We start from the raw sequence: 17536 nt of genomic DNA, 5'->3' as shown, positions 1-17536 counted from the left end.
TTGAAGCACCACTCAAATTGCGGTCTATCAAGCATCTATTTCACGATTTAACTATCTGATACTCATTCAGGAAATAGAAAGAAAACAAAAGATCCTTTAATTTGTTGAGCTTGCAACCTTAATTTACATTTTATTATATGAAGATTTCACTAAATATTTTTATGTTTCTAAATAAATTTATTGTCAGGTATGATATACTGATTGAGATACTGGTAGAACGAATTGGTTACCTGGTACTTCTTTGAACATGCATTATATTCATTATTTTGCTGAATATATATATATATATATATATATATATATAGAACTACTATGCATAAGGTGCTAGGTAGAGATAATTTTTCTCTTCTTGGTTTAGCTGAGTTTCCATGCTATTGACCTAGAATGATTAGACAAGATAACTACAAAATTGAATCACCCACCTATACCCATTTTAAAATTTCATTTAAATGCCGCATTATAGTTGAGGAATATCACTGAAAATACAGTTTCCCTTCCGTATCTCCAGTTCAAACTATTCTTCTCTATTTTAATGTTTTTCAAAAATATGTATCTCGTCTAGACTCATTTAACTGTTAATAAATTCATTTTATGAGGGAAGGATTTCATTGTTGTTTATTTAACTCCCTCTTGTCCCCATCATTATATTTTGAGGACCCAACTAGTTTTTGTCATAAACACTCAGTATATACATATATGTATATATATATTTTTAAATGTAGGAGCACTGCTATTTACTCAGCCACTGATTAAGCTGATTGAAGTGGGCATGAACTCCACAGACTCAGTAGATATTTGTTGAGTCAATGAAATTAAGAATGGTCATCATTATTGGGTCCTCAGTATCTTTGATTTCCCAGATACCTTTGCTCATTTTATAAGGCACATATTTATTAACCCTTTAATCTTTTTTTTTAAATTTTTTTTTAATTAGTGAAACACCATGAGGTACAGTTGTAGATTTACAATTTTTTGTGCTTGGGTTTGATTATACAATGATCAGATACCCATCCCTCCACCAGTGCTCATTTTCCACCACCATGGATAATATCCCCCCACCCCCATCCCCCCATCCCTCCCTGCCTCTGTGGCAGGGCAATCCCCTGTGTTCTCTCTCACCTTTTGGGTGTTTTGGTCTGCAAAAGAGGCATTGAGTGGCAAACATGTTCAGTCCATAGTCCACTTTCGAAATGCATCTCCCCTCCTGGGAGGATCCTCCAAACACCCTTTATTTGGTGTTCCCTTCTCTATCTGAGCTGCCCTTTCCTCTAGAATGCCCGACTGGCCACTAAGCTATGAAGTAATCCTCCTGGTGCTGATCTCAGCTATTCTTGGGTATTAATCTCATATTTTGTTAATTTATGTCCCCCAGATGAATGCAATCTTTCTATGTCTATCCCTCTCTTTCTGACTCATTTTGCTTAGCATGATTAACCCTTTAATCTTGACTTTGATAGTCCCCATAGTTTTTTCTGCCTTTCTTTCTGGTTACCTTTTTTTCTTTGTCTTTTTGACCACACCAGATGGAGTTAGGCCTTCCTCCTGACTGCTCTCTGGGATCACTTCTGGCAGGATCAGGTTACCTTACAGGTGCTGGGGATTAAACCCACATCAGCTGCATGTAAGGTCAATGCCTTACCCACTGTACTATATTTATTTTTCTTACATTATCTTTAATTTTTCTAGAACTGCTCCTGTTTTGCTTTTCGTTTTTTATTTACTTTTCATTTTTTCATTTGCCAAAAAAAATATTGAATCACTGTGAGATACAGTTACAAAGCTTTCATGTTCGAGTTTCAATCATACTATGATCAAACACCCATCCCTCCACCAGTGCACAGTTTCTACCACCAATGTCTCCAGTGTCCTCCCCTCCCCTCCCCCTGCACCCCATCTCATCCCTCCCCCTGCCTCTAAGGCAGACAATTTACCCCATACTCTTTCTCTACTTTTGGACATTATGGTTTGCAATACAGATACTGAGAGGTTATCACGTTTGGTCCTTTATCTACTTTCAGCACACATCTCCCATCCAAGAACTATCCCTCTAACCATCATTGACTTAGTGATCCCTCCTCTATTCCAGGTGTCTTCTCTCTAGCTCATGAGGCAGGCTGCCAAACATGGGATGCTCCTGTTTTTACTCCCGATGTTGTTCTTTTGTAATTTAAGATGTTCATTCTCTTCAGTATTTTTATGAATTCCGGAACAAGAGTCTCTCAACTACTTGACTGCCACTCTACCTTGAGGACCTCAGATTGAATGTCTCAAACAGAAAAAACTATCTACGCTGAAAGAACCTGCCAATAGTTTTGAGCTCTTTCTATGTTAGTAATATTAAGAACACCCAGTCTTCCAAGCTTGCAGCATCCAAGTTCTGGTCCCTTTTTCCAGCAGGCTTCTGTCTTCTTTGTGCTGAAATTGAACAGTGACTTAAACCACTATCTCAATCCAGATTTAAACCCTTCTGCCTGAATACAACTTTTCAGTATTGAGTATTAAGCAATCTTTTCAGTATTGAGTCGGAATAAGGCCAGAAACTCAAGGACCTATTACACCGACAGCTCCATTTGGAGTAGAAACCTTCAGTGTTTCTGGAATAGGTTGTAAAGACTTTTATAGTATTTGCTGGTAGAGGCTGCTTCACAGTACCCCTGATCATCCGATCAGACAGAAGCTCAACAACTACATGAGGGCTGAGCACATAGGGGGCAGATTATCTCTTAGGCAATTGGTGAAGAAATAAGAAATCAGCTCTTCCAATCATTGACCAGTCTTCCTGGCCCTTGTTTTCCCTATCTTTGGATATTAGTCTCACTTGATCACTTAATATCCCGTTACTCCTCAATTTGTTCGAGCAGGCGCCAGTAATGTTCCCTTCGTCCCTGTCACGTGCTAGTGTAGACAAATGGTGTCTGCTCATTCTAGGAACACGAAGAGCCTCAAACTGATCATTCAGGGTCTTGATGAAGAAGTCTGACCATCTGGTAGGTGGGCGGCCACGTGATCTTTTGATATCCTGTGGAATCCAGTTGGTAATGGCTCTAGTCTAGCGGCCATCTTCAAATCTCATTACGTGTCCAGTCCATCTGATTTTCGATGCCTTGGCAAACGAGACAGCATTCCTGATTCTTGACTGTAGATGGAGGTTGGAACTCCAGATTCTTTCTCTCATTTGAGTGAAGTGTGATACCCCAATAATAGTTCTTTCGATTCATCTTTGGAAGACCCGAATAGCATTCTCATCCTGTTTTCGTGGGGCCCAGGTCTTTGAGGCGTGTGTTAGTGCAGGGAGAATGGTGGAGTCGAACAGATGTGCTAAAAACTGGAAGTTCTTCGTCCTCTTTGGGCCTCGTTCCCAATTTTAAAATAAAATAAAAAATCAAAGAAAAAAAAAAGAAATCAGCCCTAGGGAACTTACAGCTGAGTCTCTGCCACTGGCATTCCAGAATTCCTTTATTCTGGCTATTTAATTAAGACATCTGCTTCTGAAGAGTAACCAGTCCAGATTCCTCCCTCACATCAGCACTAATCCCATAACAAGACCTTTCTGGGGACCAAAAATGTGGGTCTATAGGAACACTTTTTTAAAAGTTTTTTTGGGTCATACCTGGCAATGCACAGGGGTTACTCCTGGCTCTTCACTCAGGAATTACTCCTGGTGGTGCTTGGTGGACCATATGGGATGCTGAAAATCAAACCCGGGTCAGACACATGCACGGCAAACGCCCTACCCTCTGTGCCATCGCTTCAGCCCCAATAGGAAGACCCTTGATTCACAGTTGTGAGTCAATGCCTTATTTCATTTTCTTAGCACTACGAAAGGAAAAGAAACTCCCTTTCTAACTTACAACTTACTCACGATGTCCATTCTTTCATTGCTAGGAATACTAGGAATTTCCGCATGCTCTTCTCATTTCTTGCCACTTGTTCTAGAATAGGGAGCCATGCTAGTTATCCTGGGACCATTCTAGGTTTGTTTTGTTTTGTTTTTCTTTTTGGGGTCACACCCGGCTTTAGACAGGGGTTACTCCTGGCTTTTTACTCAGGAATTACTCCTGGCAGTGCTCGGGGGAACCATATGGGATGCTTAGAATTGAACCCAGGTAGGCCATGTGCAAGGCAAACGCCCTACCCACTATACTATTGCCTGAGCCCCAACTGTTCTAGTTTTAACATGCAAAAGTATCGTGACCCAGAAATCCACTTAGTGCCTGGCAAAGTGAACAGTCGATGCCCTTCCGGTTATTGCTGCTGTTATCCTTTATGCTTCACCATTTGTACCTGTTGCTGCCTGAGTGTTTCAACATACACGGTGCTAGTAGCTCTAGCTACTCTTAACTGCTTTCGTGTCAAGTCTCAAAGCCTTTTAATTAGCTAACCTACTCTACTTGCGTGTTCACTCACTAAGGGCAGATCCCACAAATGGACACAATTCACTTCTCTACTCTGGCCATTTGCCTTGGAAAAAGGATCTGCAGGAACATATGCCTAGCCAATTCACAGAATTAAGAGAAATAATAACTGCTTATAGTTTCAAGGCACTAAGTTCCAGGACATATTACAAAGTAAATGCCACTGATTCAGTAATTAAAGCTCTTGACACCTACTCAGGTGTAAAAGGAATTGGATTTTTTTTCCATTTTGTGTCTAAGTAGAAGGCTGTAAAAATATAACCCATACAAAGCTCAGTAACAATTGTATTTGAATATTTAATGAAAAAAACAAAAATAAACAGGAAGGTAGATAAAGTTAAAAACAAAAATCTTCTCTACAGTTACTTGAGAAAATATGAAAGAATTACATTAATAATGCATTGTAAATTTTTCTAAAGTTTTTGATCCCTGTTGTATTCTTTCTCAATATTCACTCATATACCCAAATCATAAATCTCTCTTCTGTTTTATATATCCAAAGTATTTTTTTTATATCATGTCCATTACTACCCCCCCCCCATCCCCTGTTTGCTTTTATAAGTTAGCTCTCTTTACTGACACAAATTAGCAAGCAGGTAAGTATTCCACTAAATTTTAGTTTGCTTGTTATTCTGATGTCAACTTCAGATAAGCCACATTAGGAATGAAATTGGAAAGATGGGATAATTCTTGTAGAAGCAGGGATGAAGAAGTAGAATGGAGAGACAGAGACCCAGCTCTGGGCAACAAAGCTGAACGGCTCCAATTCCAACAGGTACAGCCCGCCCCCAAGGGCCTGGGTCCCTCTCTGGGCACGCACAGCTAGAAACAGCCCCTAGACAGCCGGTTTTCAACCCCTGATCTGCGTGGGACGGGCACAGAGGCCCAGCTCTGGGCAACAAAGCTGAACGGCTCCAATTCCAAACAGGAGACGTTCCCAACTCCTCGCCCAGTGCCAGGGACTCTTTCCGGAGCCGCGGACGCATCAGCGGCCGCGAAATATTTTCCCACTGCAAATGCCATAGGAACCATAAGCTAACTTCTTGGATGGAAACTTCTCTATTTTAGCTCAGCCACTAGAAACACAGTAGCCAATAACTCATAAGCCTATCTTAACTCACACTGCATATCAAGCAGAATAGTAACAGTGAACATGAAGAACTAAACCACACCTCTCACAATGGTAAAGCAACGCAAAAGCCCACCAAACTTTCATATTGAAGAGTCTAGCCCAGATGACACCAACAGTACTGTAGTGTTAGACAACCTCTCTGAAAAGGAATTCAGAAGGGAGCTACTTAGGATGCTTAGGGAATTAAAAGAAACAATGGAAAGCAATGCCAATAGAAGACAAGAGGATCTGAAGGCAGAAATGAGGAAAATGCAATCAGAAATGTCAGACCTGAAAAATCTCGTAGGCGAATTGAAAAGCTCAGTGGAAGGCCTCAGCAGCAGAGTAAGAGCGGCTGAGAACAGAATCAGTGAGCTCGAAGATGAAGTTCAGAGACTCTCCAGAAAAGAGCAGAAAATGGAAAAGAGACTCACAATTCGGGAACAGATGGCAAGAGAAGATCGTGATGAAGCCAAGAGGGGTAACATAAGAATTATTGGAGTCCCAGAGGGACAGGAAGAAAACCTCGATGAAGAAGAAACTGTCAAAGAAATCATTGCTACAACATTTCCAGAGCTGAAGAAAACTTGTGACCACATTCAGGAGGCCCGAAGGGTACCAGCTAGAAGAAATCCGAATAAAAATACCCCAAGACACATTCTGATCAAAATGACCAAAACCTTAGACAGAGACAAAATTCTGAAAGCAGCAAGATCGAAGAAAGAAATCTCTTACAAAGGAGCATCCTTAAAATTCACAGCTGATTTTTCTGATGAAACCCTCATGGCCCGAAAACAGTGGTGGGACATAGTAAAAAAACTCAATGAAATAAATGCCTCCCCAAAAATACTTTTCCCAGCAAGACTCTCATTCATAATAGAAGGAACAACACACACTTTCACAGACAAACAACAGCTCAGGAACTTCATAGACTCAAAACCATGGTTACAAGAACAACTAAATGGGCTACTTTAAGGCAAGAAAGGCCCCTCAAATACACCAAATTTTAACAGAACAATGGGACAAAATCCCATAACAATAATATCTCTCAATGTCAATGGGCTAAACGCACCAATTAAAAGACATAGAGTGGCAGGATGGATTAGAAAATTGAACCCAACATTCTGCTGCCTGCAAGAAACGCATCTCAATAGTCAAAGCAAACACAGACTCAGAGTCAAAGGCTGGAAAACAATCCTACAGGAAACAGCTCCCATAAAAAAGCTGGGGTAGCCATCCTTATATCAGACCACATCGATTTCAGAGTGAGGAAGGTCATAAGAGACAGTGAAGGCCATTTCTTATTGATCAGAGGATCTGTACAACAGGAAGAACTTACAATAATAAATGTATATGCACCTAATGAGAGACCAGCAAAGTACTTAAAACAACTACTCATAGATTTGGAAAAAGACATCAATAGCAACACAATACTAGTGGGAGACTTCAACACTGCTTGGTCACCTCTTGATAGATCAACCAGACTCAAGCTTAGCAAGGACATACTTCACTTGAGGGAAACAATGGAAGAAAGGGACTTAGTAGATATATACAGGACACTTCATCCACAGAAAGCTGAATACACATTCTTCTCAAGCGTACATGGAACATTCTCCAAGATAGACCACATGCTGAGCCACAAAACATGCCTCCATAAAATTAAGAAGGTAGAGATTGTATCAACAATCTTCTCAGACCATAATGCGCTGAAATTAGAAGTAAATCACACACAAAAACAGAAAACTAAATCAAAGACCTGGAAATTAAACAGTGCACTATTGAACAACGAGTGGATTAGACAGGAAATCAAAGAGGAAATCAAAAGATTCCTAGAAACGAATGAAAATGAGAACACGAGTTACCAAAACTTATGGGACACAGCAAAGGCTGTGTTAAGAGGAAAGTTTATAGCTCTACAAGCATTCCTCAGGAAGGAGGGGCGAGCACACATAAGTAACCTAACCTCACAGCTTAAGAGCTTGGAGAAGGACCAAAAAAAGGAGCACAACCCGAACAGGAGAAAGGAAATAATAAAACTCAGAGCAGAGATTAACGAGATGGAAACCCAAAAAACAATCCGAAAGATCAATGAAACCAAAAGCTGGTTCTTCGAGAAAATTAACAAGATCGATAAGCCTCTAGCAAAACTCACAAAGAAAGGGAGAGAGAAAACCCCAATAAACCGAATCAGAAATGAAAAGGGGGTCATTACAACAGAAACCACAGAAATTCAGAGGATCCTCAGGGAGTACTTTGAGAAGTTTTATGCCACGGAACATCAAAACCTCGAGGAAATGGATAAATTCCTAGACTCCTACAGACTCCCAAGGCTGAACCAAGAAGACCTGGAATACCTGAACAGACCTATCACCATCAAGGAAATTGAAATGGTAATAAAAAGTCTCCCCAAGCACAAAAGTCCTGGCCCGGATGGATTCACTAGTGAATTCTTCCAAATCTTTAAAGAGGACTTACTCCCGATGCTCTTTAAGCTTTTCCACGAAATTGAAATATCAAAAACACTTCCGAACAGTTTCTACGAAGCAAATATCACACTGATATCAAAAGCAGACAGAGATACCACAAAGAAAGAGAATTACAGGCCGATATCCCTGATGAACACAGATGCAAAGATCCTCAACAAACTACTAGCAAATAGAATCCAACTACTCATCAAAAAGATCATACACCATGACCAAGTAGGATTCATCCCAGGGATGCAAGGATGGTTTAACATTCGGAAATCAATCAACATAATCCACCATATCAACAAAAGAAAAGATAAAAAGCATATGATCATATCAATAGATGCAGAGAAAGCATTTGATAAGATCCAGCACCCCTTTATGATGAAAACCCTAGCCAAAATGGGTATAGAGGGGACCTTCCTCAACATAATTAAAGCCATCTACCACAAGCCTACAGCAAGCATCATCCTCAATGGGGAAAAACTGAGAGCCTTCCCTCTAAGATCAGGGACGAGACAGGGATGCCCACTCTCTCCACTGCTGTTCAATATAGTACTGGAAGTACTTGCAATAGCGATTAGGCAGGAAAAAGATATTAAGGGCATTCAGGTAGGAAAGGAAGAAATCAAGCTCTCACTATTCGCAGATGATATGATACTCTACTTAGAGAACCCAATAACTTCCACCAAAAAACTCCTAGAAACAATAGACTCGTATAGTAAAGTTGCAGGTTATAAAATCAATACCCAAAAGTCCATGGCTTTCCTATACGCAAACAGTGAGAGAGAAGAAAGCAATATGAAAAAAACAATCCCATTCACAATTGTGCCCCAGAAAATCAAGTACCTAGGAATCAGCTTAACTAAGGAAGTAAAGGACCTGTACAAAGAAAACTACAAAACGCTACTTCAGGAAATAAAAGAGGACATGAGGAAATGGAAAGATATCCCCTGCTCATGGGTCGGGAGACTTAACATTGTCAAAATGGCAATACTACCGAAAGCATTGTATAAATTCAATGCAATCCCTATAAGGATACCCATGACATTCTTCAAAGAAATGGAGCAAACACTCTTGAAATTTATATGGAACAATAAGCCCCCACGAATAGCTGAAGCAATTCTTGGGAAAAAGAAAATGGGAGGAATCAACCTCCCGAACTTCAAACTGTACTACAAAGCAGTAATAATTAAAACAGCATGGTACTGGAACAAAGGCAGAACTGCAGACCAATGGAACAGGGTTGAATACACTGACATCTCTCCTCAATCATATGCTCATCTAATCTTTGATAAAGGTGCAAGTAATGTGAAGTGGAGTAAGGAAAGCCTCTTTAATAAATTGTGTTGGCATCACTGGACGGCTACATGCAAAAAAATAGGCTCAGAACTCTGCCTAACACCATGTACAAAAGTAAGATCAAAATGGATTAAAGACCTCAACATCAGACCAGCAACCATAAGGTACATTGAAGATAAAGTTGGCAAAACCCTCCATGACATTGAAGCTAATGGTATCTTCAAAGATGCCACGCCACTGGCCGAGCAAGTGAAAACAGAGATAGATAAATGGGACTATCTTAAACTAAGAAGCTTCTGCACCTCCAAAGAAACAGTGACCAAAATACAAAGACAGTCTACAGAATGGGAAAGGATATTCACCGAATACACATCTGACAAGGGGTTGATATCCAGGATATACAAAATACTGGTTAAACTCCACAAGAAGAAAACATCCAACCCCATCCAAAAATGGGGCAATGAAATGAACAGAAACTTTCTCAAAGAAGAAATCCGAATGGCAAAAAAGCACATGAGAAAATGCTCTACATCATTAATCATCAGGGAGATGCAGATCAAAACCACAATGAGATACCATCTCACACCTCAGAGACTGGCCCACATTCAAAAGAACAAAAGCAACCGATGCTGGCGTGGATGTGGCGAGAAAGGGACACTCCTTCACTGTTGGTGGGAATGTCCACTGGCTCAGCCCTTCTGGAAAACAATATGGACGATTCTCAAAAAATTAGAAATTGAGCTCCCATTTGACCCAGCAATACCACTCCTGGGAATATATCCCAGAGAGGCAAAAATGTATAGTCGAAGTGACATCTGCACTTGTTTGTTCATTGCAGCACTCTTTACAATAGCCAGAAACTGGAAGAAACCTGAATGCCCAAGAACAGATGACTGGTTAAAGAAACTTCGGTACATCTACACAATGGAGTACTATGTAGCTGTTAGAAAAGATGAAGTCATGAAATTTACATACAAGTGGTACAATATGGAAAGTATCATGCTAAGCGAAATGAGTCAGAAAGAGAGGGATAGACATAGAAAGATTGCATTCATCTGGGGGATATAAAGTAACAAAGTATGAGATTAATACCCAAGAATAGCTGAGATCAGCACCAGGAGGATTACTCCATAACTTAGAGGCCAGCCGTGTATCCTAGAGGAAAGGGCAGTTCATATAGAGAAGGGAGCACCAAATAAAGGATGTTTGGAGGATCCTCCTAGGAGGGGAGATGCATGTCGAAAGTAGACTATGGACTGAACATATTTGCCACTCAATGCCTCTTTTGCAGACCACAACACCCAAAAGGAGAGAGAGAACACAGGGGATTGCCCTGCCACAGAGACAGGGGGGATGGGGGGATGGGGGTGGGAGGGATATTATCCATGGTGGTGGAAGATGGGCACTGGTGGAGGGATGGGTATCTGATCATTGTGTGATTGAAACCAAAGCACAAAAAATTGTAAATCTACAATTTAAAAAAAAATAAAATAAAATAAAGGGAAAAAAAAGAAGTAGAATGGAGAACAGGAACAGTGGGGAAGACAAGAAGAATGTTTCTCTGTGTGTTTTACAAAACCAATGTTGAATAAAGACACAAGTAAGATAATTTTTTCTTATTAGTGAAGCAAGACTGTTTTCTTTGTTTTTGTTTTGTTTTTTTGTTTTTGGCTTTTGGGGTCATGCCCAGCATGCTCAGAGGTTACTCCTGGCTTTGCACTCAGGAATAACTCCTGGCGGTGCTCAGGAGACCATATGGGATGCCTGGGGACTGAATCCAAATTGGCCACATGCAAGGCAAACCCCCTACCCGCTATACTATCACTACCGTCTAAGACAGTTTTTATTGAATGAAACTTGCTTAGAAAGACACGAGGAGAGATAACTAGAAGAAAAACATGTTCAAGAGAGAACATGGGGCTCTCCAGAGTTTAAACAAGCAAGCAAAGAAATAGATAAGCAAGTGAAATCTTTTCAAGGCAGAACATAGGCTTGAAGAGCACTTAAAATTCTTAATAACTTTTGAATAAATTGACTGAGAAGATCATGGCAAACTCATTCAAAAATTTTCTAAGAAAAATATCAACATAGATCTAAAATTGCATTTGCTTTCAGATGAACCTGGAAATACTTGGTGAATAGAGGTGAGGACTGAAAATGAACCATATTTGGGCAGAGGTTGCAAAATAAAGCATGATATTGAAAGAAAAAAATTTTTTTGTTTAAAATTTAAGGAAAATTATAGGACTAGAGAGAAAGTATAGGTAGATCACTTGTCTTATATGCAGCTGGATCAGGTTCGATTCCTGGCAGCACATATGGTCTCAAGCACCGCCAGGTATGATCCAGAGCTAGGAGTAACCCCTGAGTACACCAGGTGTAGCCCCAAAGTGAAATTTTAAGGAACTAGAATAGAGCGAGAGACATAATTTCTAAGTAACTGGTGTAGGAAATAAATCTAAGATAGTTCAATCAACCCCATTCAAGACAGGTTCTTTTTCCATTACAGTAATTTAGCCAGATAAACCAACTTGCAGTACACTGGCAGCTTTATACTGAGCAGACTTTCGTGCAGTGAAATCATTTTTAAAAAATTTATCTTGTGTATTATGTTTTCATAGCACAGCGGGTAGAGTGTTCGCCTTACAAGCGGCCAACATGGCCGACCCGAGTTCGATTCCTCCGCCCCTCTCGGAGAGCCCGGCAAGCTACCGAGAGTATTCGATATGCCAGACACAGTAACAACAAAGTCTCCAATGGAGACGTTACTGGGCCCGCTCGAGCAAATCGACGATCAACGGGAGGGCCTTTACCTTTTATTATGTTTTCATAAATGTGAACATAATATAATTTATATGCCAATTATATAAAAATATAAAACACAATCTTAGATGTTTGCATTTTTAACATTCTATATTTTAAATGGTAGTTCATTTTTCATATTTTCCCCCCAGGTTTGTGAAACTTTTAATTATTCTAAGGTATTTTTACTGTTTTTCTAAGAGTACAATTACATTGATAAAAATAATGGTACTTTATTCCCTCCTTATATCTTACTTTTATTTCATAGCTGATAAATTGGCCAGAATAGTCAGAAGGGCTGAGATAGTATTTTCCTTTCTTTTATTTTTTTAAAGAATGTTAATGAAATCATGGTGTTTAAATAAAGTTTCAAAAAAATAGGAGCAATAGTCCAGTGGACAGGTACTTGCCAGGGTTTGATCTCTGGTACTCCAGCCAGTCCCCTAAGCCAGCCAGGAGTGATCCCTGAGCAAAGAGCTAAGAGTAAACCCTAAGCAATACCAGGTGTGACTCCCCAAACAAAACCAAACCAAAAAAGAATATTATTGGAGGGTCCACAGAGATGACACTTGTCTTGCACATGACTGACTTAGGTTCGATTCCCAGTGCCACATATGGCCCATTGAGCCCAGTCAGTAGAGGCTCCTGAGGGCAGAACAAGGTGTAAGCTTCAGGTATGAAGAATGTTCTCTCAGCTACAGAGAGAACCTATTCAAATTGAGGAATTATTCTTTTGTTAGTCAAAATTTTAAGGAAGTTTAAAGTGTTGAATTTAAAACTATTGTTCAAAGCAACAAAAATAGACTGAATCATATATTTAATATAATTCGAATGTGTCCAATTGCAGTAGAACTTTATTGTAACACAGTTTAATTTTCTACAATATGTAGAAAATTTATAATACACAGTCATATGAAAGTATAACAGAGATTTTACATTTCGACACCCTTTCTCTTCATTTAAGCTTAACTAATAATTCAAACTCAAGCTTTTTAATATTATGTTTATTCAGTTATATTTGAGTTTCTGTCACAAATATTTTTTCCTTGCAGGTTACAATACATCATATTTGATTAATGCAGAAAGCTCTGACAGATATTTTAGTGAGTTGATTTGTACCTCTTAATGTTTGAAATTTATATAGTTAGTTGACAGCCTGGCAAAGGCAATAAAATACTGAGAAATAAAAATACAGACTTATTCATAGTTAACATATGTTTTTTTGTACCAGTGCCATAAAATTTCTTATTTATAAATTTTCTCCGTAGGCTGTAAGTTTTATTGTAGCAACAAGTTGTTGTAATATGGATATCTCTGAGTTAAAAAGTAATCATCTAAAAACCTAGTTTTGTGTGATTTCATAGGTTTTGTGATCTACCTCTATGAAAAGCTCCCTTTAAAACAATCTTTTTAGAGTAGTTCAGTTTAAAGATTTGCCTATAAATACTTTTAAAAAATGTGTAGGGTCTCTTGGCTCTTGCTTTCATTTTTTTCTAGATCTATCAACATCTACTATGTGCTCCACATGATTAAGATAATTAATGAGGGAAAGATGCCCACTCAGAGAAAGGAACATGCCCATGAACAGGCAGGAAATGCACATTTGGCATTATGCTAGTGTGTGTGACGTGAGAAGGGGCTGTTGGTGCAGGGAAGGAATGCACGAGGCAAGACTAAAAAGCGTAACTTGCCCAGATGGATTCACTAGTGAATTCTTCCAAATCTTTAAAGAGGACTTGCTCCCAATCCTCTTTAAGCTTTTCCATGAAATTGAAGTACCCAAAACACTTCCAAACAGTTTCTATGAAGCAACTATCACCTTGATAACAAAAGCAGACAGAGATACCACAAAGAAAAAGAATTACAGGCTGATATCCCTGATGAACACAGATGCAAGGATCTCCAACAAAATATTACCAAATAGAGTCCAACACCTCATCAAAAGATCATACACCATGACCAGGTAGGATTCATCTCAGGGACGCAAGGATGGTTTAACATTCGCAAGTCAATCAACATAATTCACCATATCAATAAACAAAAAGATAAAATCCATATGATCGTATCAATAGATGGCAGAGAAAGTATTTGACAAGATCTAGCACCCGTTTATGATGAAAACTCTCAGTAAAATGGGCATCGAAGGAACTTTCATCAATAGAGTCAAAGTCATCTACCACAGCCCATGGCAACTATCATTCTCAATGGGGAAAAACTAAAAGCCTTCCCTCTAAGGCTGACACAAGACAAGGTTGCTCACTTTCTCCACTCCTATTCAATATAGTACTGGAAGTCCTGGCCATAGCAGTTAGGCAAGTAAAAGATATCAAGGGCATAAAGATAGGAAAGGAAGAGGTCAAGCTATCACTATTTGCAGATGATATGATACTATACTTAGAAAACCATAAAGACTCTACAGAAAAGCTCCTAGAAACAACAGGTCAATATGGTAAAGTGGCAGGCTACAAAATCAACACCCAAAAGTCCATGGCTTTCTTATTATTCAAATAACGAAAGAGAAGAAAGAGATATTTAAAAAAAAATCCCAAATATGCTGGATTTCAAATTTACAGCTAATTCAGGTTGGTTTCCTCACATCTCTAGCCAGAAATAAAAACCAGGTATACTAATCAAGGAGTTCTAATGCTTATTGTATCCTTATAGCACTAATCATTGAACAAAATATTGCTTTCAAGACCACCAGTAAAATCTAATCACAGGAAGACAGTCTGATACTGGAGTTTTTCTCTGAGACTCTGTTTTCTCAACTTTTAAAAAATGAATAGTAACATCTCTATTGTCAGTTTTTCTGTGGAGGTTGGAAGATGTTTACTTTATCCAAAATAATAAAGAAAAAACTCTCCTTACAAAAAAAAATCCCGTTCACAATAGTACCTCAGAAAATCAAGTACCTTGGAATCAGCTTAACCAAAGAGGTGAAGGACCTATACAAAGAAAATTACAAAACACTCCTTTAAGAAATAAAAGAGGAAATTTTACAAACTGGCCTGTGAGCCTTTTCCTTTTCTCTTTACAGCCAGCGCCTAGTGATGGGCATCTTGAGGGACAATTGGCACAAGCGCCGCAAAACCAGGGGCAAGAGAAAGTCCTACCACAAGAAGCAGAAGTATGAGTTGGAACGCCCGGCTGCCAACACCAATATTGACCTGTGCTGCATACACACAGTTTAAGTTCGGAGAGGCAACAAGAAGTACCGGACCTTGAGGTTGGACATGGGGAACTTCTCCTGGGCCTTAGAGTGTTGTACATGCAAAACAAGGATCATTGATGTTGTCTACAATGCATCCAACAATGAGCTGGTCCACATGAAGACCCTGGTGAAGAACTGCATCGTGCTGATTGATAGCGCACCTTACCAGCAGTGGTATGAGTACCACTATGCACTGCCCCTTGGTCGCAAGAAGGGATCCTAGTTGACTCCTGAAAAGAAGAGATTTTAAACAAAAAGTGGTCGAAGAAAATTCAGAAGAAATACGAGGAGAGGAAAAAGAATGCCAAAATCAGCAGTCTCCTGGAGGAGCAGTTCCAGCAGGGCAAGCTTCTTGCATGCAGGGCTTCAAGACCAGGCCAGTGTGGCCGAGCAGATGGCTATGTGTTAGAGGGCAAGGAGCTGGAGTTCTATCTGAGGAAAATCAAGGCCTGAAAAGGCAAATAAATCCTCTGCTTGTGTAATAAAGCTGTTTATTGTTCTAGAGTCTCCTACCCCCGCGCCTGGCTGTCCTCACTGGGGTCCCTTGGAGGGGAGTGGATTGAGTTTCCCTCCCTGCCCCGACCAGGGCTCCAGCAGCCGAAGACCTCCAGAACCAGCCATCACCATGCTGAGACCACTCTCTACAAGCATGAAGGTACTGGCAGAGGAACAAAGGCATGCGGGTCCTAGGGCTGAGATCTCCAAGCCTGCTCGAATCAGGGTTGAGCATCCTCCACCCAGATCCTCCAAATCCCAGTAGGCAGGGGTCACACCCACCAACTGGCCCCCTGGCGCCGTGTAATCCCATCAACGGCCAAGACCCAGAGACTATAAAATCCAGCTCCCGGAAGCATGCAGCCGCATTTGTGGCCGCGCAACATCTTATTATCTCATTCCTACTTTGGACAAACTGGCTGGCTACCGAATGTAACCTATCCACACAGCAGAGTCTGGCAAACTCCCTGTGGCGTACCCAATATGCCAAATACCAGTAACAATGATGGGTCTCATTCTCCTAACTCTGAAAGAGCCTTGAATATGGCACTTTCTAAAAAATCTCAGGTATAGGACGAAGGAGACGTTACTGGGGCCTGCTCGAGGCAATTGACGAATAACAGGATGGTCGTGATCGTGATTGTCATGATTGTTCTATAAAAAAAATAAAAGAAATAAAAGAGGACACCAGGAAATGGAGACACATCCCCTGCTAAAGAGAGGGAGGATTAACATTATCAAAATGGCAATACTGCCCAAAGCACTATACAAATTTAATGTGGTCTCAATCAGGATACCCATGATAGTTCCCAAAGAAATAGACAAAACTCTCCTGAAATTTATATGGAACAATAAACCACCATGAATAGATGATCCTTGGGAAAAAGAAAATGAGTGGCATCACCCTCCCCAATTTCAAGCTCTACTACAAAGCAGTAGTAATTAAAACAGCATGGTATTGGGATAGAAAAGACCTGCAGACCAATGGAACAGAATTGAATATTCTGTCACAGACCCCCAAATATATGGCCACTTAACCTTTAACAAAGGAGCAAGAAATGTGAAGTGGAACTAGGAAAGCCTCTTCAAAAAGTGGTGCTGAGTAAACTGGATAGCTACCTGCAAAAAAATGAACGCTGACCTCTGTCTAATGGCAGACACAAAAGTCAGATCAAAGTGGACTAAAGACATGAATATCAGACATGAATCCATAAGGTACATAGAGGAAAATGTAGGCAGAACCTTACATGACATTGAAGCAAAAAGCATCTTTAAGGATGAAATAGTGAAATAGACCATGTAAGTGAAAGCAAACATAAACAAATGGGACTACATCAAACTAAGAAATTTCTGCACTTCAAAAGAAACAGTGACCAAAATACAGAAAGAGTCCACAGAATGGGAAAGAATATTTACCAATACCCATCTGATAAGGGATTAATATCAAGGATATACAAGATACTAGTAGAATTGTACAAAAAACCCTCCAACCCCATCAAAAAATGGGGAGAAGAAATGAACAGAAGTTTCCTCAAAAAAGAAATACAAATGGCCAAAAGGCACATGAAAACATGCTCCACATTGGTAGCCACCAGGGAGATGCAAATCAAAACAACAATGAGATATCATCTCACACCACAGAGACTGGCACACATTCAAAAGAACAAAAGCAACCAGTGCTGGCATGGATGTTGGACAAAGGGACACTCTTTCACTGTTGGTGGGAATGTCGAGT

The 17536-nt window shown here is 39.9% G+C and overlaps 1 pseudogene; it reads left to right on the top strand.

The window, feature by feature from the left end:
* Positions 1-15094: 15094 nt before the first annotated feature.
* On the top strand, positions 15095-15808 carry LOC130027650 (40S ribosomal protein S8-like; annotated as a pseudogene).
* The last annotated feature ends 1728 nt before the right edge of the window (positions 15809-17536 follow it).

This window comes from Sorex fumeus, unplaced genomic scaffold, assembly GCF_029834395.1.
Source record: "Sorex fumeus unplaced genomic scaffold, SorFum_2.1 ptg000037l, whole genome shotgun sequence".
NCBI classification, from domain to species: domain Eukaryota; kingdom Metazoa; phylum Chordata; class Mammalia; order Eulipotyphla; family Soricidae; genus Sorex; species Sorex fumeus.
Note: the sequence above shows the minus strand (reverse complement) of the source record. Positions and strands in the feature narration are given on the sequence as shown.